The sequence below is a fragment of the Canis lupus genome, chromosome 5, assembly GCF_011100685.1.
Source record: "Canis lupus familiaris isolate Mischka breed German Shepherd chromosome 5, alternate assembly UU_Cfam_GSD_1.0, whole genome shotgun sequence".
NCBI lineage: Eukaryota > Metazoa > Chordata > Mammalia > Carnivora > Canidae > Canis > Canis lupus.
This window is the reverse complement of record NC_049226.1, coordinates 8,839,855-8,861,931: the sequence shown is the minus strand read 5'-3', so window position 1 is coordinate 8,861,931 and position 22,077 is coordinate 8,839,855. Positions and strand designations below refer to the sequence as shown.

Genomic DNA, 22,077 nt, shown 5'->3' with positions numbered 1-22,077 from the left:
ATGCAGTGAAGCATCCATATGATAGAAAGCTAGAACTGTTGGGGATTGCGTGGTAGAGATCCTATGGCCCTCACCTCCTACATCTTCCCTGCCCACCAACCTCGGACCTCTTTGGTACATGTAGTACTGAATGCCGGAACCAGAATAGATTTATCAGTCTTATAATTATTTAATATTTATCTCCTTCATTAGACTCTGAGCTCCTTGAAAGAAGGATCTCTGTCTGTCTGTCTTGATCACTGTATGTAGTACCTCACTATCTAGCAGCAGCTTTGTCATATAATACATACTTAATACATGCTTTCTGAATGAAGAAATGGATAAATTGCCTTTTCTGGGCCTCCCTCTGCCTCATAGTGGAAATTTTATAGAGAGCTCTTAGAATGGGCTGGCTAAAGACCGTGGGTCAGTTGGAGAAAAGGGATCACCAGGCATCAAAAGTTGCAGAGGGAGGCCTACCCTACTTGGCTTGTATTGGAGGACAAAACTAGGATTTGTGGGTCTGAGGCTGGGCTTCTGTGGAGTGGAAAAATTCATGAAAGAGTATGTTGCTGATAATCTTTTCTTCCATGTGGAGAGAGTCTGGAGAAACAGCTGGGGGATCATACTGAGTCAGACTTTCATTGATAGAAGTGGTGGAAATTTGTGGAAAGGGAGAGGCACTATGTATACCACCTACCAGTTGTTTTAAAGTTTGGCAGCACCCTTTTTTTTGCAACTTTCAGAACTTTCTGGAATATCACTGACTCACCCCTCCCCAGGAGTCACAGAATTGAAAGGTAAGACCTAAAGCCTAAATGGTCTTTCCTTAAACCTCAGCCTCCAACTTTTTCTTCCTTCTTTTCTTAAGGTTGACTTTACAGGACTGTATCCCAATCCCACCCAGGCTGGCTTTTCTTGGGGTCTACTTTGGAGACTTTTCTCCCTATGCCAGTGGTCTGGCACTGCAGAGCCAAACCTGTGAGTATCTGAGCACACTGTATAAGAAAACGTGGAGTGATGGAGAATTTGCTGTGGGACCAGAAGTGCTCCAGAGCTAAGATGTCCAGAGGTGCTCCAATCCCTGTGTCCTTCCTCTGCCCATCTCTGCATCCTAGATAAAAGTGAAGCTCCAGTTTCTTTTTTTTCTTCAAATGACCAATGACATTTATTTTTTATTTACATTTTTAAAAAATTTAAATTCAGTTTGCCAACATATAGTATAACACCCAGTGTTCATCTGAAACTCCAGTTTCTAAAGGCCTGAAGCAAAGCAAAGAAACTGCAGTGTCAACCCTGGCTGGTAATATTTGTGGCCTGGTTCAAAAAGATGAGCTGAACTGAACAGTCTTCTCCCAAGGGCTTGCAGTTGGAACACAGAGAGAGGCAACTAGGCTCTGTAGGAATAGTCTTATCTAGGGAGAGCTGAGTTGAAAGGTTATGTAACTCAAGTCTGAGACAGCTGTTTGGGGTCGAAGGGAAAATGAGCAAGCCAAGAAATCCAGGAAAGAATAACAGAAAACACAGAAGAGATGAAAGATACCATGCCTCCTTCAGTTGATCTTAGTTGACCTTAAATAATGGGAGGTGACTCAGATATTCATGTAGGGACACACACCACCCAGCCTGGGCCTCATGGAGACCTGGACACAGTCTGTGACCTGGAAGGTGTTTCTGGATACTTAGCAGTTCCAGTTTGGTTTCTTTTTTAAATAAACTTTTTATTTTTAATTTATTATTATTATTATTATTATTTAAGATTTTATTTATTCATAGAGATGCAGAGAGAGAGAGGCAGAGACACAGGCAGAGGGAGAAGCAGGCTCCATGCAGAGAGCCTGACGTGGGACTCGATCCCAGGTCTCCAGGATCACGCCCTGGGCTGCAGGCGGCGCTAAACTGCTGCACCACCAGGGCTGCCCAATTTATTATTATTTCTTAAAGTAAGCTCTACATTCAACATGGGGCTTGAACTTAGAGCCCTGAGATCAAGAGTTACATGCTCCACTGCCTGAGCCAGCCAGGTACCTCCAGTTCTAGTTCTAATAATCCTGTAGGTCTTAGTTTCTTCTAGTTTTCTTGCCTGTGTTTCTACTGCTCTTGTTCTGTTCCCTCTATTTTGTGACTTCTGCTTACTCATAATTCCTACTGATTTGGAATTTTTGCTTGCTCATCATTTTTTTTTTTTTTTTTTTAAATTTATGATAGTCACAGAGAGAGAGAGAGAGGCAGAGACACAGGCAGAGGGAGAAGCAGGCTCCATGCACCGGGAGCCCGAGGTGGGATTCGATCCCGGGTCTCCAGGATCGCGCCCTGGGCCAAAGGCAGGCGCCAAACCGCTGCGCCACCCAGGGATCCCTTGCTCATCATTTTGGAGTGTGTGCTATTTCTGCTTATTCATGATTTCTGTTTATTCATGGCTTGTGCTCACCCCTGACTTCTGATGTGTGCCTTTGTCCTTTGGCCCTAATATGCACTGTTGACTCTGCTTACATTCAATTTTCTTTTTTATTTTCTTTTTTTTAAAAGATTTTATTTATTTCTTCATGAGGGACACAGAGAGAGGCAGGCTCCCTGTAGGAAGTCCAAGGTGGGACTTGATCCCAGGACCTGGGAGCATGACCTGAACCAAAGGTGGACGCTCAACCACTGAGCCACCCAGGTGCCCCATCCTTACTTTCAGTTTTCAGAGAAAACAGAGAATCTCAATGGTTTAAACTCTCACAATCATCATTTTTGCACAAAATTCTAATGCCAGCCTGTTTCATAGGCCTTTTATGCAATTCATGTCAGAAAGACACCAAGAGTCTAGGTTACACCTGGAATGGTGATCTCTGTTAAGAAACCTAGAGAAGGGGTCGTAGCTGTGGTAAGCATCCTGAAGCTTCTCAGAAGGCAGGGGGCAGTAAAATTGGAAAGTGTGTTGCTTCATCTGTGCAGTACTGCTGCCAGCGAAAGCCATCAAGACGTCTTGCCATCTGTCCCCACATTTGCTTCCTTAGTGTCATCTCACTTGTCTCACTTTCTCTTACATCTTCATCCTATGTCCATCTCAAGCCTCACCCATACCCAGTTCCTAGTTATTCTCTGAATGTACAATGCTCTGTGACTTTCATGGTGCTCCTCCCCACTTTTCCTGAAATTGTACTTCTCCATCCCATCCTCCTGATGAGAACTAATTCTTACTTTTTACATATTCCCTACGAATAGGGAATCTATTCATAATCTATTTAATCTGTGTCAATCAACACCTACAAATTGAGGACTCCCTAAACCTATAAGCTGGCCCTTCCTCTTTAGTTCAGACTCAGATACCCAGCTACTAGCTGGACATTTCTATGTGGGTTCCCACAACATCTCAAACTCAACGTTTGTAATACTGAATTCATTGTTTGTACCCCAACTCTGTTCCTGGGACCTTTGGCTGAGTAACCAGCTCTTCCTTTGCCCTCCCCTCACACATTATATCAGTTTTACCTCTAACTGGTTCTTTGATTTATCAGCTCTTCTCTTTCCACTGACATAACCTGAGTTCAAGCTCATCTTTCTCCTGGACCACTGAAACAGCTGCTTCTTGATCTTTTGTCCTCATCAGAACTTTCCTTTGATCTGTTGTCAAAACTGACTTCTAAAACTAAAATCCTGAGCAATAAAGTTCCTCTGAATTTTCTGCAGACTCCAAACAAAGATGTCCAAGATCAAGCTTCTCCAGCTTCAGTTTCCATAGCCTGACATCCCTGTCAGTCACCTAGCATGCAAACAGATGGTTAGACACAGTCCTTTTGAGACAATGCATTGTTGAATATGGCACAAACCTGAGGAGAGGCCTGTTAAAAAGTGGGGAAATCTTCGATTTGGCTGTCTGTGTAGATTTGTTCCTTCCCCGATCTATCAAATCAGAGATGGGGCATGTGATATTATCACTGAGAATTGTATGAGTAGAAGGATATAGCAATTTCTACCTTTCACTTGCCCACCTTCTTTGAGTGGTGGTAATTTAACCCGTGATGTTCTGGGAACTGGCTTGAACTGGCTGAAGAGTGCTAATTGGTAAAGTTTCAGGAATTCTACAAGCTGTTTGTTGAACACAGCTATTAAAATTAACATATAAACTGACATATTAGAAACAAATACTCAAAACTTCATCACTTCTTAATTATGACATTTTACTATTATCTATGCTCATAAGGTTATTTAGTACTGTTGTATCTATATGCTGGAAATACTCTATAATAGTGGGCATATCTCTTCCCAACTCCCTATTCAGTGATGTCAGGATGGTAGCTGAAAATTGACATTTACACCGTGGAAATGTGCAAAGGCTACAAATCAGGGCTTTTCCCATCCAGGCTCACCCCACAAGCCAGTTGTTAAACGTTTACCAGCACACCAGGGGGCTAAATCCATGTACTTGTAATTACTGGGAAAAGTGGCCAACTTTTCAGGATATTGAAACCTTGCATGCTTTTTCATATCTGACAGGATGGCTGATCAAAATAACAGCCAGGAATTATATTTTTTTAAGATTTTATTTATTCATAGAGACACAAAGAGAGAGAGAGAGGCAGAGACACAGGCAGAGGGAGAAGCAGGCTCCATGCAGGGACTCGATCCCAGGTCTCCAGGATCACACCCCAGGCTGCAGGCGGCGCTAAACCGCTGCACCACAGGGGCTGCCCACTGCCAGGAATTCTGATGTTGTTGGAGCCAGATAAGAAATGAGAGTTGGTACTAATGGTTGCATCCAATCTATGCATTCTTTTGTCTCCAGTGGTTATTTTTTTTAAAAGATTTTCTCCTTTTTTATTTGAGAGAAAGAGAGAGAAAGTGCACATGCATGATCATGAGGTGGGGCGGGGAGGAGCAGAGGGAGAGGGAGAAGCAGACTCCCCACTGTGAGCAGAGAGCCTGAAATGGGGCTCCACCCCAGGACCCTGACATTATTCAGCACTAAGTCTGGCACATAGCAAGCTCTCTATAAATGTCTTACGTTGTTTTGAGATGGCATAGTTGAGTCAGCCTCCTCAGATTTTAGAGGTGGATGGGGGAATAATTACACCCTTATGGAGTAAGCCCTCCATTTTAGTGGGTTTCTCATTCTTAAACTGGAGAGAATATTAATGCAGAAGGGGAGCAGATATATTTATTCTTCAAGTCATTCTTACCATGTTTGAGTAAGAATGAACCCAAGTTCTAAGGGTGCAGAGGAGCCTGATCTAAAGCTATAAAACTCTTAAAATCCAGGTAAGTGTTTTGTTTTTAAAGATTTTATTTTTAAACATCTCTATACCCAACATGGGACTCAAACTCAGAACCCCAAGATGAAAAGTTGCTCGCTCCACCCTCCCAGCCAGCCACGTACCCTTTCAGATCAAAGTTTTTAAATTACATTCCTCAGCATATAAACAAACATCTCTAATCTGGAATATAGCTAATCTGGAAGATAAATGCAATAGATTGAATGAATGCAATAGATTAACTCTTGCAACAGGAGATTGAAGGAGAGAAAGACACAGGGAGAGAGAGAAGAAGCAAACACAGGTCTTATTGCGGCAACAGAAACCTGGAGAGGGGGTCCCCAGCTAAGGCTGGAGCCCTCGCCACACAGGCTGAGGGGTCCTTACAGGTTGGGGTTCAGGACGTGAGTGGCTAGAGTCCCTAAGGAAGATCACCTCATGGTTAGACTATTTTTTTGTTAAACAGGATGTTTGGTTTAGTGTTTTTTTGTTTTTTTTTTTCAGCAATAGTCTGGGTGCCCATCCTTATCTGAGAAACCTGCACTCACGCTCTATTGAGGAGCATGTTCTCTAAATATGGGCAGTCACATGGTGGTGTGTGCTCACCCCCCTGGAGGCAGGCAGGAAGGCTAGGGCTCCCACCAGCCCTCTGTTCACTCTGCAGTGAGAGTGCAGCCCTTTGTCTCAGCTCCCATCGGGGCCCCTCCCAGCCAGGGTTATAAAGCCAGATACTCAGGGCCTGTGCACCTGTGGCTCTGTCCTGCCTTCTGCTCCCTGGTCGTGGGTGCAAGAGGAGTCTCAGCATCCCATCTCTACTGGTGGTGCTGGTGCTGTTGCCAGTGATGCTGGTGCAGTTCCTCTGCATCGGGCTGGGCATCTGGCAAGAAAGCACTCCTGAAAAGCAAAAGAAGAAACCTTGGGGACCGGTTTCAGGTGAGCTGTGAATTGGTGGGCCTCGGGGAGGTGAAGAGCAAGGCCCAGGGCCTCCCTTTAACCTCAGAGGTGATCAAGCCTTCACCCCCTCACCCCACTGTGTTTCCTCCCTCTCTGCCTCCTCTCCTTTGCTTCCTCCACTTTTGTCCTTGCTCTTCCCTTTGTCCTTCCTCCCCCGCCATCGATTTTACTTCACCTCCTTCCCACCTCAGTTTGAATCCCTGACACTCCCCAGTTCCTCAGGCTTTGTTGCTGAGAGCCCTAAATTTGAGTGGAAAGGGAGCAAAGAATATTTTGTGGATGGTGAAGGCAACGTGGGCTGCCCTTCGGGAGGGATTGGGAAGATGGTGATGGGTCCATATGAGTGGGGTTGGGGGAGCTACAGTGTAGGACCCGACCTTCCCCGGGCAGCACAGTCCATCCCTGGGAGTAGAGGGGGATCCTGTCTGTCCTCGGGCAGGCATGCCCCCTCCCAGGCATGAGCCAGGCACCCAGAAATCCCCAGCTTTCAGCCAGGCGGCTCATGAGGACTGGGAACTGGCCACTGTCCAGGCTACCAGGGCCCCAGAGAATGTGGTTCCTCCTGACCGACCTGTGGGAAGGCAGAGCCTGGAGAGCCTCGTGATGCCCAATTTCACTTTCCAATTCTAGTACATTTCCAGAATCTAAGAGTCTACGTCTATCAGATTTTTATGGCCAATGGAGTTTGCCAGGCTGAGCCAAGTGCCACCCAGACTGCAGGGAGCCTGCAGAACTCTCTGACAGCCGCTGAAGGTAGGTGGGAAGGTAGGTGGGACGTGCAAAGTCACCTGAGAGATGTTTGCCTCATCTTGGGGTGGTAGTTCTCAGGAGCCCCGGGGGCAAAAGTGGAGAGCTCCAGAAGGGTGTTTTTCCTAAAAAGTTGAAAAAAGGGGTCCTGGCCAGAACACATCAGGGATATCCCCGTGGGTGGTGGTTTTAAGTAAATGTCACCATATCTCTATAATCAGCTTGCTAGAATTTTACTCTGGAAACTCCCTACAGGGCTTGGCTTTAGGCTCTTCCTTGCAAACTCCACCATTAAGCACTGTGAAAAGAATCCTGTTCTGGGTTCTGGCACTGTTTGTAAAATTAGTGTTTCCATTGTTTGAGCCAGGGCTGAAATCAGTGTAACAGTATTTGATTATGCTCTAAAGCATCACATGTGATAGTGAATAAAGTGATAGTGAAATCCTTTGGAAAAAAAAAAAAAAAGTTGCAAAAGGGTCCTGGATCTGGTGCTGGACTGCCACCGACCCTTGACTGGACCAACAGACGTATCAGGAGAAGAAGTGCTTGTTGAGGGATCCCTGGGTCTTTGGGGAGTCCCCATGCAGACCCCAGGATGGGCGGGACTGGCTATAAAAGTTGTAGCAGAGCCTGTTTGTGGTGGTGCTTTTGGAAACTGGAGGCCTTGGTGGGGGCAAGGTGAGGGTTTGCGGGGAGATGGCCACTAGGGTGGCCATTGCAGGGTGGCTGGTGTCCCTTCTTACCTGGCAACTCAGGACTATGTGCCGTTTCTTCCTGTTGGCTGAATCACTCAGTCTTTCCACGGGTATGTATTGTTTACCTTGTAGATGACAAGCACTTGAACTTGCAGGCCACAATCAGAGATGCTCTTTTCTTGTCTTCTTCTCCAGATAACAAGCTCCCGTATGGAGACCGGGACACTGGGCGTCTCTCCCTGCCTTTCTGCAAACCAAGGGTGCAAATTGGTTTGGATACCACGGTGACACTAGAAACAACCGTAGAGATTGGCCATTCTTTGAACTGGTGAGTTATTCACTTAGTCCTTTCTGTGCTCCTGTAGCCTCAAAGGACGGGGCCATCCTGCCCCAGCACCGTTCAAGGCCTGAAGCCTGCCCTGCTCAGCTGTGGCTCTTGACATGTCCACAGCTTGACCCAGCAGATCAAGGCTTTCTGCTTCCCGCCACCCTTGGTGCTCTTTCTCTCAGATTCCTGTGTCAACCTCCCCTTTTCTCTCTGCACCTCCAACCCTCCCTCCCTCCCCTATCACTGGCTGCCAGATAGCAAGCTTTCCTCTTCCCTCTTTTCCTTCCTTCAACCCATATTTTCTGCTGGCTAAGCCTGGGAACTAGATGATGATTATAGAACAGTGAATAAAACAGACCTGCTCCCTGCCCTCAGGGTGCCTTCGGTTTAGAGGCTCCTTTGGTGCCAGGCTGATCAGAGCCACAATGGCTCCAGTGTCTTGCCTTCCTCTTATTCATAGAACTTAGGGCTGGGAGGGACTCCTTCACCAGCCCTTTTGGTACACACACACTCACACACACACACACTCTCTCTCTACTTCCTCGGTCTTTCCCCCTTTCCACTATGTAGCTTTTTTTCTTAAGGAATGTGTCTTTTTAAGTTGGTGTTATTTGGAATCTTTGTTTTTATGTTTAACTCATGTAACTAAAATATTCAGTTTAGAAAAAGTATAAAATAGTGGCCAGAATAGACATCACTAGCCATCTCATCTTCTCATGTAGAGACATACCTTGTTTTAGTGTTTGGGGTATATACCTTTAATTTATCACAATTTACTTAAAGTACCTTATTCTCCTGATTTCATCAAGATTTGCTCTTTATCTTTGGCTTTAAGCGGTTTGGTGGTTCTGGTGGTGATGTTGTGTGTACTCCTATGTGAGATTCTTTTAGCTTCTTTGGATCTGTGTTTTGATGTTTTTCATTATTTTTGGAAAGTGTTGGCTTTTATGTTTTTAAGTATATAATATTCCATTCCATTTTCTCTTTCTTCTCTGTCTGGGAAACTAATCACATCTGTAGAATATTTTGTATTATCAAACGGCTATCAGATGCTATGTGCATCTGATTTCTATTTCTTCTTTCTATTATTAATTTTATTATTATTATGTCTCCTCATGTTTCTATTTCCTATTGCCCAGTCTTCAAGTTCACTGCTTCTTTCCTCTCCTGTATTGAGTCTACTGATGAGCCCAGCACAGAAATTCTTTACCTCTGATACTGTGTGATTTTATTTCTACCCATGGACTCTTTCTTAGAAATTCCATCTCTCCTTTCAAATTCTTCATCTATTTGTGCATCCTGTTTTAACTTTCAGCCAGCCAGTTTCTGTTGCTTTAAAAAGCTCCCCTAAAACCTCTTTTCCTTTTGTATAACATTCAGCTCAAGGACAAAAACCATTTTGTGGCAGGATACCAGCTGACCTGCTAAACCTTTTTGTCTTTCCTCTCTCCTTTCTCAAAATAGCTCCCACATTCTTCCAAGAAGTTTCCAGTCCATTTTATGCCTGGCCTCAGGGAGAATTTTTTGGCAAGCACAGAGTTGTTTGAGAACAACCTCCCCCCACCTGCTGGTTTATCTGGAAGCCTGAAGCCCTTTGCAGGATTACCTAGCTAGTGGGGAGAGCAGTGAATGCCTTGGGGGCTGTGAGAGAATGGGATCGTTTCTTCCCACCTTGATTTTGGCAGCGCCTGAAGGAGCAGGTGACCTCACAGGGACATGGTCCACTGGGAAAGGTGGCCCCTCATCTCTGTGGATTTCAGCTCTGGCAGGAACCAGTGAGGCCCCGAGCATGAAACTAAAACAGGAACCAGGAGCTTCAGCAGAGGCAAATATTTCTGCTGTAAGTTCAGGCAAAAATTAATGAACTTCCACTGATGTGTCTCTTCTTTAGACACTCCTCCTGAAGGAAATGAGAGAAGCCCCAGAAATAACAGAGATGGATGTTTTTACCATCCAGGTAGGTGGTGATGGAGTGTCAGATTATAGATGACTTCAAGATAGTGAGAAATAAGGTATTTCTTGGACACCAGGTTATAATGACAACAAATTCACACACACCACACCACCCATACTTCCTTTTCTAATAAAACTTTCAGAGAACCCTCATAAATCACTTTAAGTAGATTTATATTCAATTCAGATGAGCGTGAGCCCCTCCTGGTTTCCTAAGTCTTTGTCAATACCTCCACTGAATGTTGGACAGCTAAGGTCCTTCCACTATGCCATGCTCTCCCTGGTCCTATATTTTCTGCTAAACAAGGCTGTGTTATGGGTCTCTGGGAAGGATGAGGACAGGATGGGAATTTTCTCATGACCTCCTGCATAACTCAAATTTTGTACCTAAGGAATTAAGGAGGTATCATAAGTGTTAATTTGATCACTCTGAGGTCTCAGACCCTAGGGGCAGCCAGTGTAGCACCTGTTTTCAGTCAGAACCTGTTTGCTGGCCCTGCCTACCCTACACTCAGAGATGTGCGAAGGCAGGACTCACTTGTAGTGCAGACTGCTAGTGGGGCGGTGGTCTTCTTCCAGGACTGTCTACCAAGGGAAATGCCATCCAAAGCAGCTGCTTCCAGACCCATGCCCCCACAGCCCCTCTCTGGGATGTTGAGCTAATTGGAGCCCAGAGAAGGATAGGCCAACAAGAAAGTGCCCACGACTCTGACTGTTTCCTAAGGAATGAAGAACAGGTAGACTGTGATGTTGGTTATAGTGTGCACCTGCTCGTTGAGGCAGCAGGATGCCAGCCCCTACTTATCTCTTCTTGTACCCTATTCCTCAGAAGGCAGAGATTAGGGTGATGGTCGTTATGGTCTTGGTCTCTGTGTTCCTTCCTAGTCCTGCTACTTGGAACTCATGCTCATTTGATAAGGGCCTGAGCAAAAATGTTCTGTTTCTGATCCTGAGGGAGACAGGGAAGACTGACAAGGGCAGAGGGTGTCGTATCTTGAGCACAACATGCCCTTCCTGACCAGGGACTCGGCCTTAGAGGAGAGCCTGATGCTCTCCCTCCAGAGGGAGGTAAGGTGGGGGGAAGTAATCCAGACAGAGAAACATGGTGAAAGGATGGGAGAAAAGTGAGCCCAGGGTTTAACTCTCATCAGAGGCAGATGAGGAGGAGGACAGGCTGAGGGAAATAAAGTGTGGCATTCATTCAGGAGACGTACCTGCTCAGGAGAGGCCTGTGTCCCCACTTCGCAGCGAGCCAGGCTGTCCCAACTAGAGAGGTGCCTGTGCATGTGCTCTTTAGTACCTTCAAAAACAGAATGCTGAGCTCTCTTCCCATCCCGAGAAAAGTGATCTCATTGGCGCTCACAAAGCAGAGAGCAGCCTTAAAGGTTGGCTTCCCTGTTGAACCGGAGACAGAAATGTCATCAGGTTTGATTAACTGTCTGTGGCTAAGCTGCTGCACATCCAAGCCCAGCTGGGCTCTTCCCAGGAAAGAGATGCTGGAATAGGAAAGGGTTTTGTGTCTGCTCTGCTGGTGAGGACTTGCGGATTCAAAACATCAAGTAACTGTCCTGATTCACAATACTTTACAGAAACAAAATTAAGCCTCAGCTTAGTTAAGACTCAGATTTTCTCTGTCCCTCTGGCCCTGCCGAGGCCCTCTGAGCCTCCAAGGACAGTGCCAGGCCCTCACTCTCGCCACATCCCCAGCACCCCGCTGGAAATACCCAATACAGCTTTTAGCAATGAAGTTCTAGAACTTGTTAGTGAGAAAGTGAAAATAAGCTTTGTTTTACAGTTTACTAGAAATTACAGAAAACCACAAGATGGGAAATTCAGAAGGTTCAGGAGGCAGAGGGCTAAAAAGGGAGGCATCTGGCCCTCATTGTTCTCATCTAATTTATTTACTTAATTTAGCAGCAGGATGGAAACAAGCTGAGCTGTCACTTGTATGAAATCCTTGGAAGTGCCAACACGGGGTCCCCAACACTGCTGGGTTCCAGGTGACTCCGATACACCTGTGCCTCACAGTCCTGGCTCCAAGGTGGTGAGGAACATCTTTACCAGAGCAACAGACCATCTATTCCAAGTCTGGAGCTTAGCAACATGAAAAAACAAACAAAACACATAATAAGTAAATACCAATGGAGAGAAATCTTTGAAATGACTTCTGCCTCTTCAAAATGCAACAATGACAAAAATGGAGAGAGTTGAGACCACACAGACAATGGCCATGTGGCCACCTCTGTCATGTTTGTGGCTGCCTGACTCACACCTGTGACAGCTGGAGAGCTTGTCCAGAGGCCCGTCATGAGCCTCACTTAGGGAGCCTTCCGGAGGTGTCCTTACCTGCGTGTCCCTTGGCGGTCAGCATCTCAGGCTCCTCCAGCTGTGATGTTTCTGCTCTGCTCCATCCCTGGGCCCTCTCCATCCTCACACCTGAACTCAGGGACCTGAGGATTTGGGTGGGGGCAGGGGGAGGAGTCTTCACCTCTCACAGAGTCAGAACACAGTGAGCAAGGCCGCCCCCTGCAGGCAGCCTCCGGGGTGAGAGCATGCATTCAGCCTGGCCCCCTGTTCACCTGGTGTGGGTGCTGGGCAGGCATCTGGCCTCATGGTGAGCCAGAGGCTTCTCCTCCTTCCTGGGGTTGTGGGGGTGGGTGGGCAGACTATGGCTTGCCACCCGAAGGCACAGCTCACTTAGATGGCCTGCGGGGCTTACATGTTCCCCTGCCCTCCCTCAGACCCCCATGACTTATGCCAGGATTTCTTTAGAGACATGCAGTCAACCTGAAATTCTCCTCCCTAGTCCCTGGCTCTCTACGCCCAAGGAAATACCTGTCTCTGTGACCACTGTCCTCCAGAAGGTGCTGTTGGGTGGAAGCCCGGTGTCCACGGATTTCTGTCTCAGCACATGGAGGCCCCTGGGAAACATAGGTTCCTCCAAGCAACTCTGCCCCAGGCCTGCTCACCCCTAACCAGGAAAATCCCCAGTTTATTTGGAAATTCTGCATCCATGCACATGGGGTATGGTGCCCTAGACTCTCTCTCATGGTTACTGAGGATTCCAAGTTCGACTCTCCCTGGACTCACGACCTCACCCCACTTCACCTTTATGCCTTTCTTTGTGCCTAGGATGACACCCGCCCCCCCCACGAGGAGTGTGACCCCTTTACCTTCAAAGTGATAAAGGGTGTTTGTTCACATGGGGATTTCGAGAAGGTAGGGTTTCAGAGAAGGATTTTTACCCAAGGGGCTGGACTGCCCTTCCCACTGCTCTCACATTCCCTCCCCTTCTTTGCTCCTGAGCTCTAGGAGCCTCGGGCCTGGCCAGAACCTTCGTCATGTCACTAGGAGGACAACTGTCTTCTCATCCCCCATCCCGGTGCTGGTCCTTCCTCCCAGATTTACCCACTCAACCGTCTCTCTACAAAAACAAGGCTCTCAGCTTTTAGAAATGGAAATGATTGAAGGTTCTTTGTCCTCCCTCAGCAGCAAGACGTCAATCAGCCTCAAGACAAAGCCAGGTCACTTGGAAGTCACCGTTTTCAGTGCTTCCGTTTGTCTCTGTCACGGCATCATTTTCATTGAATGAAGCTATAATCCGTGTTCCTGCCAAAGTCTCCGATTCCTCCAAAAGCTTTCTCTCCAGAATTCAGAAGGGAGTCCTTGAACTCCTACCATGGGGAAGGCTCTCTGCAAACCTGAGGTCCACCTGTAGGAGGCAGCACAGGGCAGGGTCCGACTGTTGCCACCACAGGACAAGCTAGGGAGCCTCCTTCCCACCCCCACCTTTTCTGAAGCTTGCCAGGCTGCCCAGTCCCAGCTGGGACTCCTGACCCGTGAGACTGCTCCCAGATGCCGCAGGGGGTGCCACCCACCCTGCCCTGGTTTGGGAGGCTGGGTCTCAGGGGTGATCTCAGAGTTCTTTTGACAATTGTGCATCTGGCTTCTCTTGATTGCCCAATTCGGTGGAAAAGACAGACATAAAAATGGGGGCACCAGAAATAGGCGCTGTAGTTTCCACAACCTGGCGCTTGGTCTAAGACCGCGAAGCCGTGACTGCCCCAGAAGTAGACCTAGAGCTTCCACTGGAGGCTCCGGGGCCTCCTCCGGGGCACCTGGTGACCAGTTGGGGATAAGTGCTCAGGAGGAATGGGTTCTCCCTGCTGAAGGTGACCTGCTGTAGGTTGTGCCCAAGGGATGACGTATATGTAGGAATTTGATTTCTTTTTTGGACAGATTTTATTTATTTAAAGATTTTATTTTATTTTATTTTTTTTTTTATTTAAAGATTTTAATTTATTCATGAGAGACACACAAAGAGAGACACAGGCAGAGAGAGAAGCAGGCTCCATGCAGGGGCCTGACATGGGACTCGATGCCGGGTCTCCAGGATCAGGCCCTGGGCTGAAGGTTGCGGTAAACCACTGAGCCACTGGGGCTGCCCTGGACAAATTTTATTTTTAAGGAAGCTCTACACCCACTGTGGGGCCCAGACTCACAACCCCGACATCAGGAGTCCCAGGCTCCACTCACTGAGGGCCTCATGTGCCCCACCTGGGAATTTCATAGTTTTAGTCATCCAGGAATGGAAGCGTGCTTATCACTCGAAGCTAATTTTCACATTATTTTCACATCACATTTCAGGATCCGTGGTGCCTGGAGCCCAGCTGAGCTCGCAGAAGGCTCTGCCCAGAGCTGAGCCTCTAGCCTTTCAGACCACACCTGCTAGGATTTGAGTGGAAAACCCCAGCCCTTAATCCTGTCCCAATTCCAAGGGGGAACGTCAGCGGCAGGGAGCAAGTCCCAGCCCCTGTGGGTGGGGCCGGTCTGCTGCTTTGGTCCCTTCCCCAGTGGCAGGTGCATGGGAATTGGGGGGTGGGGTGCACCCGGGGCCTTCTCTCGGCCGGGACACAGTAATATCCCCTGTTACCACCCACACGTAGGTGCACCTGTCTGTCTCCTCTTGTGTGGATGAAGGCTTTCCCTGATGGGATTCTTGGAGGCCAAAAAGCCATAAAAGCTGGTGTGCTTGCGTGAGCACTCGGAGCTCTCAGAGCACCTGCCACCAAACCCAAAGATTCCTGAGTTCAGGTGAGCTGATTGTGGAACTGGTCATATTGGCCGTAGGTCACACCAACCTCAAGAAATTTCTGTGTGAGGAGGAGCCCCAGAAAACACTGCACAGTCCCTTTAGGGGATTAGATCGGGTCTCAGAAACCCAGACGGTGAGCAAAATAGATGCTTCAACTCTAAAGGCTCAAATGAGCCTCCTTCGGGCACACCTGCTGAACTTCTGCCTAAAACTATGGTCCTGGAAGCGACACCTATCTACGAGAGTGAAAAAATGTGACTACATCCTGAAACCTCGTTTTGGTAACCGTCCCGTTGAGGGACCCAAGTATGGTACTCTGCACCCATTTGGGACCAGATTTGGGCTGACGGAAATGTGGGTGGAACTGCATTGGCGGCTAAGTGTCCAACTGAACTGCTGCCAGCCTTCAGGACGGTGACAGGCCGCTGGGAAGAACTTTCCCGAATGTAAGAAAATGTAAGGAGTGCACTTTGAAGTCGGGCTTCCAGAATGAAGCAAACAGGTTGCGATACCTATTTTACTTGGCATAAGGAAGCTTCCAAAAGGCCTCAGAATTCCAAAGTCGTTTCATTGAGAGATTCCTGCAACACCCCCACGAGAAACTACAGACAGGGCTTGTTCAATCCGGCCAGCAAGTGTTGCTGTTTGTTCCACATATGACTACAAAGTACGTCTGTGATCAGAAATTGGCCAGATTGCAGAGCCTGATAGCATTAAAAGAAGTTGAAGCAGAAAGAAAGTATGTGTCCTCCCCTCAACTAAATTGGAGCCAGGTACCCGCAGGATCAGGAATGCCTCCCCAACCTTCCTGGGGCATTTACTGAAAAAGAGAATGTAGCTACAGGGTGAGCCCACCTACGAGAACATTGAAGCTGCAACGCAATTCCTGGAGCAACTGAGAGTCCCTGGCCTCCTCTTACAAATCTTTGCAGCCCTGGAATGCAGCTCTGGAGGCAAGCCTAAGTTGCGTATTACATGATGCCATTTTAGCACTTGGCCGGCCAACGTCCCCTGTTTACCCCAAAGGGCTGGGAATCTGCGCTCTCGCTTGGGGCCCTGAGACGTCAATGTCATAAATGTCACAGGACAAACTTCAAGGAGGAGATTACACCATAAGTTGGAACTCCTTCTGGAACCTGGGCAACCGGGCAACCCTGAGGAGGGAGTGTGTGGTCTCTGTTTCGTCTGTCTGTGGGTCTGTACACCTGTGTTGTGGATGCCGGTATTTGCTGCCTCCACATGGAATCACCAAAGTTCATTCTCCAAGAACACACGGGAGGGACGTGAAGAAAATCCAGCACTTACCCGAATTAAGACTTGGTAGAAATCCTCAGGGTGATCATGGGAACCGACCCCACGACTTTTCAGGTTCATGTGCTCTGGGATCATCTTTGGCAAAGAAAAGGTAGTTTCCGTTTGGTTGGATGGAAACAGGCCCGTCTTCAGACTTACCCGCGTTAACTACCACGCAGATGGTCAGACAGGCTCATGTTCTCTCTCAGGTGATTTGTCAGTATTGAGAACAGCCTGGAATGATGGCCGGCTTGTCTCAGGCCTCATGAAGTTGTTGTAGTGGCCTAACAGAACTACTAAGAACAAGGAAGTTCAATAGATAGAGAGAGCACAGGGCGCCAGGGTGGCTTGGCTGGTTAAGAGTCTGCCTTGGGCTCAGGTCATGGTCCCAGGGTCCTGGGATCCAGGAAGTGTCAGGCTCCCTGCTCAGGGGGGAGCCTGCTTCTCCAACTCCCTCTGCTTCTCCTGCTTATGCTCTCTGTCAAATAAATAAATAAAGTCTTAAAAAAAAAAAAAGAAATAACAAAGACATTGTTAGATGTATTTTTAATTTTTTTAAAGATTTTATTTATTCATGAGAGAGAGAGAGAGAGGCAGAGACATATTCAGAGGGGAAGGGTTCCCTAAAGGGAACCTGGTATGAGATTTGATCCCAGGCCCCAGGATCATGACCTGACCCAAGGCAGATGCTCAACCACTGAGCCACCCAGGCACCCCTAGATGGACTTTTTAAAACTTTCTCCAAATCTTTGGGTCTTCTGAGCTTTAATTGATTTTAAGTTAAATCAAATGATAGCCATTCATTAACTGTCCAGGTCAATACAAATAAGATGAAAGGTTAAAACTTTAATTGCTAATCCTTAGCTTGCTTGATACCTGGGATTATTAGTAAACTTGTTAAAAACCCTGAAAAAAATTCACCAGAAGAAAATATGTTTCCAGAAATTATAAAATATAATCATAAATCTGCCAAGCCCCAGAATGCTAATAATATAAAAAGACTGTTCATGCTTGTGTACTCTCTATTTTCATGAAAAATTAAGGTTCCTAAGGGTGAAAAATTCTAACATATCTTATTAAAGCAACCAGAAGAAATCAAGGAAGTTTGTCCTAATGCAAGGAAATTAGGTTGTGTGTTTTCAATAACGGACAGTTATAAAGGAGGCTCATGTTCTCTCTCAGATAATTTGTCAGCAAGAACAGCCTGGAATGATGGCCGGCTTGTCTCAGGCCTCATGAAGTTGTTGTGAGTGGCCTAACAGAAAGGCATTTTTTTGTTGAGGGAAAAGAAAGGAATTTTGTCCTAAGAGAGGCTAATTATTGAAAGTGGGAAAGAGAGAAAAAAAAAAAGGACAAAATGTGAATATCAAAGTTGTAGAAGGTTTATAAAAAGGAAACTTTGGAAAGAAATTTTAATGTGTGGTCAAGGCAGAAGGCTTTTAATTAAGTGAAATGAGTTTTAGATTTATTTATTTGAGAAAGAGTGGGAAGGGGCAGAGCAAGAGACCTTTAAACATTTTTTTAAAGATTTATTTATATTTTTATTTTTTAGAGGGAGAGAGCGTGAGCCTGGGGTAGGGGTGGCGGAGGATGGTTAGAGAGATAGAAGCAGACTCAGGGCCCTGAGATCAGGCCCTGAGCTGAAATCAAGAGGCAGTGGCTTCACCCACTGCACCACCCAGGGGCCCCAGAGGTAAATGGGTGCAAAACCAGAACTAGTTTTCTCTCTGTTAAAAGGACAAAGTCTTCATTGAACCAACACTTGAGCTATTGGTCTGCTCTTGGTAAGAGATTGTAAAGGTTTTTCTTTATATTTTTAAGTCATCCACCAGGAAAGCGAAGATTGTGGGTTTTCCTCAATACGTGATGCGTGAAAATGTCTTTAACTGTTTTAATTTTTCTTTCTTTAAACAGAAAAGCTCCAATTCACCTGCTACTCCATCCGGCAGTAACATCCTCGGACTTGCCTCCCGCAGAAGCTGTCAGGCCACCACGCTTGGACACCCACCGAGCTTCTCTTTCCCCATTTACCAATTCAAGATACACGTGCCTTTTTTTTTTTTTTTTTTAAGATTTTATGTATTTATTCATGAGAAACACAGAGAGAGAGAGACAGAGACACAGGCAGAGGGAGAAGCAGGCTCCATGCAAGGAGCCGGATGTGGGACTCGATCCTGGATCTCCAGGATCATACCCCAGGCTGCAGGCGGCGCAAAACCGCTGCGCCACCGGGGCTGCCCTACACGTGCCTTTAATGCCCGGGGCACCCATAGATGCAACGGGCATCTTAGGGGCACGCAAAACTCTTTGCATAATGATGTGACCAGCTATTGCTCTTGCCTCTTCCTCTTCCCCGGATGAGCAACTTGCTATCTGTGAATGAAGAAAATTCCTGAGCACTTTCTCTGCCTGGAGTAGCACCCACCATTGTGCCAAAGAGTGGAGGCCAGGTTTGTGACACTGACACTCACGGGCCTCTTTAGCAAAAAGTGAGAGAACAGGTGCACAGGGTGGTATTCTCTCGCTACCTTGACCCAGGTGCACCTGAGGAAGCAGGTGAGTGAGGCTTGAGACTCCCCACGGAAAGGCCTTCCAGGCAGAGGGAGTAGCAAGGGTAAATGTCCTGAGGCAGACTTTGCTTGGGAGTTTGCTTGAATAGCCAAGAGGCCCAGAGAGTCTGGAGTGGCCAGGGTCGCAGCAGTAGGCAGGAGAGAACCACTGGGAGCCCGCATCTTGCAGGGCCTGCCAGCCCGCTAAGGGTTCCAGCTTGACTCTAAGTGCACTGGGGAGCCAGGGGAAGGTGTTGAACAGGGGAGTGACTGACCTGATCCGCCCATGGTGTCCCTGGAGCATCTGCCTGAGGGTGTGCAGGACACAGTGTGGCAGGGAGTAGGAGGGCCAGACTGGAGGGAGGCAGGGAGACCGGACAGGAGGCTGCTTCTGTTCTTTTCTTTTCTTTTCTTTTCTTTTCTTTTCTTTTCTTTTCTTTTCTTTTCTTTTCTTTTCTTTCTTTCTTCTTTTTTCCTTCAGGACTTTTTAATGTAAACATTCTTAAAAAAAAAAAAAACATTCTTGATTAACTAATTTTCAAAATAATGTACAAATTTAGCATTCTTCTTGGAATGGAAGACTTGCTCGGAGGTTACTTCATTCTTTTTCTCTTTTTCAAAAGTGCATCTCGTAGTGCCAGCTGCTTTTCTCGGAAGGAACGCTTGTTTTTTGACCAGACGTTATGGCTATATCGCATCATCATAAAGTTCTTCTGTTTTTTCTTCTCTTTATTAGTGGAACTGGAAAATGGGTTCATTTTGGTTTTCTTCCTCACAAATTCTTTTCGGTCTGTCTTTCCAGCCACTGCTGTTGCTAGTCTTGTCTCCTTGTCAGATTTTGGCTTTCTATTGAAGGCGTTCAATGTCCCGAAGAGAAAGTAACTCACCCCTGGGCTCCTCATCACTATCTATTTCAATATATTTCCTCTTTTGGGCTTTCCCTGGGGTAGCGTCGAGTTCTTTCCTCATTTGGGCTATGCGGATTTTCTGGAAGTCTTCCTGAGTTAGAACTCGGCTCGTGCTAATGGCTGCAGCTTTGGCTTTCTGCTCCTCCATGGGCATCCTGTTGAGCTTCTTGAATATTTCTTGCTGCTCTTCATCAGAAGAATGATGCACATCAACCCACTCACCATCAGCATCTGCCTCCTCACTGAGACTGGTACATTCCCACCCATCTTCAACATTTTCAGCATTCTCTTCTTTTCCAACTTCTAGAACTTCTGCTCCTGGAATGTAATCTTTAGCATCTAATTCTCCATATTCTTACACTCTTGCTTCCATGGAGGCCTCTGTAGGCTTACCCCGGAATTTCTTCTGCAACATCTTAGGATTCAGTGTTCGGAAGAGCTGAATCAAAGTTCTAGCAGACATCATCACATTCTTATCTGTGTGTTTTATACTGAGCTAGGTCTTGGAGAAGTTCTTCAGTCATGACTAGAAGACATCGAGCTGTTATCTCTTTTATAGCATTGATTCCTACTGTCATGACCTCCCCAGAGTTCTTGTCGGTGACAAAATTGTTGGCCACACTCATGAGCACTGACTGAATGATCTCTGGGGGTACTAAGTGATGAGATAGATGCTTGGGCAGCAACAGAAGGATCTTTGTTACTTCTCTTTGGTGGGGCTGCAGAAATCTTTGTACAAAGGGATAGAAGTTGAAGAGAAAAAGCTCATGAATTCCCACCAATCTGGAGATGAGGTTCATGAGCATCATTTTCACCTCAAACCTCTCCGTAGAGCTCTCTAGTTGTTTTAATAATTTTCTGCAAAATCTTGGGGATCATGAATCAAATGAATAGCTGAAAAGTTAAACACCTCTGGTTTCTTCTTTTTTTGTTTCTTGAGCACTTTCATAGCCTTTTCCAACCTTTTCTTGTGTTTGGAGCTTTTCTTCCCCGTGGCATATTGCACTAGCAGGTCTCTTGCTGTTGGTCCTTCATCCTCGGATTCTGAGTCGCTGTCCTGTTTCTCCTCTTCATCTTTGCCAAAGAAAAATGTCAAAGCAGCAACTAATATCTTGGTGACCTTAGAGAAACATGCAGTTGTGATCACACTGACAATTTTGTCATCATTCCAGATGTTTCTTCTGTAGAGTTCAGTCATCACATCCAAAGATATCTTGGCTGCAGTTGCATTGCTATCTCTTAACATGGTGTACATGAAATTCTGCAACACAATATTCACTTTATTGTTCTTGTGTTTTGCATTTATATTCTCGATATCAGTGACAATATGTGTGTATAAAGTCTTTCGCAGAAGCTTATCATGGCAATGCAGAAGTTCAAGAAGAGTTCTAGCAAACTTGATGGATTGATGAGATTCTTATTTCTCAGCAAGATCAAAGCTTTGCAAAATGTCATTCGAAGATCTGGATCCAAGACAGCATGATTGTAGGAGAGAAGATCTTTCAGCTCTTGAGGAAAGTTACTTAAATGTTCTGGGTAGCAGTGACCAATCTGGGCTCTGCCAGTTCTTTGCTAGGTTTATTTGGTTGTAATTTAAAAATCTCCACATTGGATTTGTAGTGATTATACTGCTGTAGAAACTCCTCGACGTAAGCTGGCGGATCCCGCTTGATCAGATTCTGTAACTGTGACAGGTTGCTGGGCAGCTTGTTATTGTTTCTGTTACACATGTTGGTTGCTGAGTGGCTCGCAAGAAGCGGTCTGAAGAAGCACCTCACCGCTAGCCCTTTTCTTTTCTTTTCTTTTCTTTCTTTTTCTTTCTTTTTCTCTTTCTTTTCTCCATTTACTCCTCTGTGGATCTGATACATTTTTTAAAAACAGAATCTTCAAAATTTCTATTACATAAAATAAAAAAATTCTATGATTATTTGTGGGTACATTAACAGCTATGAAAGACTCCATTTCTGTGTATTTATCTTTTTACAGAATTAGGTGTTTGAATAAAGGCAGAGATCTCTCTTGTCTGTCTTCCAGAATCCAGGCAGACCCCCTGAGCACTGTGGGCATTACTGCTCTACTGTCTTCAGCAGCTGGTGCTGTTCCTGACAAGAACAGTGTTGGTTCAATGATTCTGCAGTGGATCTGCTCTTCTCTCTAGGAAGGGGTCATTCGTTATCTTCCTTATACTTGCCGAATGTACTGGAAGCTCACAATTTTGAGCGAGGCAGGGTCTTACCTCGTTTTCTCTCCTTGACACTTGCTAGACCCTTTCTACCTAAGATTTATGTCTCACTTGAGGAAAATGGGGAAACATTTTTTTGTTGACAAATCCGTCCCAT

General features: G+C 46.2%; 2 long non-coding RNA genes and 1 pseudogene across 5 annotated transcripts; 1 reads left to right on the top strand and 2 right to left on the bottom strand.

The window, feature by feature from the left end:
* The first annotated feature begins 4,824 nt into the window (after positions 1 to 4,824).
* Positions 4,825 to 18,332, top strand: LOC119871787. Of its 4 annotated transcripts, none has more exons than XR_005359099.1 (5): positions 4,825 to 6,149; positions 6,801 to 6,923; positions 7,808 to 7,940; positions 9,832 to 9,897; positions 12,655 to 13,628. It is a non-coding gene; the product is annotated as an uncharacterized LOC119871787 (long non-coding RNA). The 4 variants fall into 4 exon arrangements; XR_005359100.1 differs by lacking the exon at positions 12,655 to 13,628 and adding an exon at positions 11,811 to 12,539; XR_005359097.1 differs by lacking the exon at positions 12,655 to 13,628 and adding an exon at positions 18,196 to 18,332 and having other exon boundaries at positions 4,826 to 6,149.
* LOC119871788 lies at positions 5,766 to 11,381 on the bottom strand. The gene is made up of 3 exons (XR_005359101.1): positions 11,108 to 11,381; positions 7,661 to 7,859; positions 5,766 to 6,110 (listed from the first exon to the last, which is right to left on the bottom strand). It is a non-coding gene; the product is annotated as an uncharacterized LOC119871788 (long non-coding RNA).
* A 1,068-nt stretch (positions 18,333 to 19,400) lies between the features above and the next one.
* LOC100684520 lies at positions 19,401 to 21,468 on the bottom strand (annotated as a pseudogene).
* Positions 21,469 to 22,077: the final 609 nt, after the last annotated feature.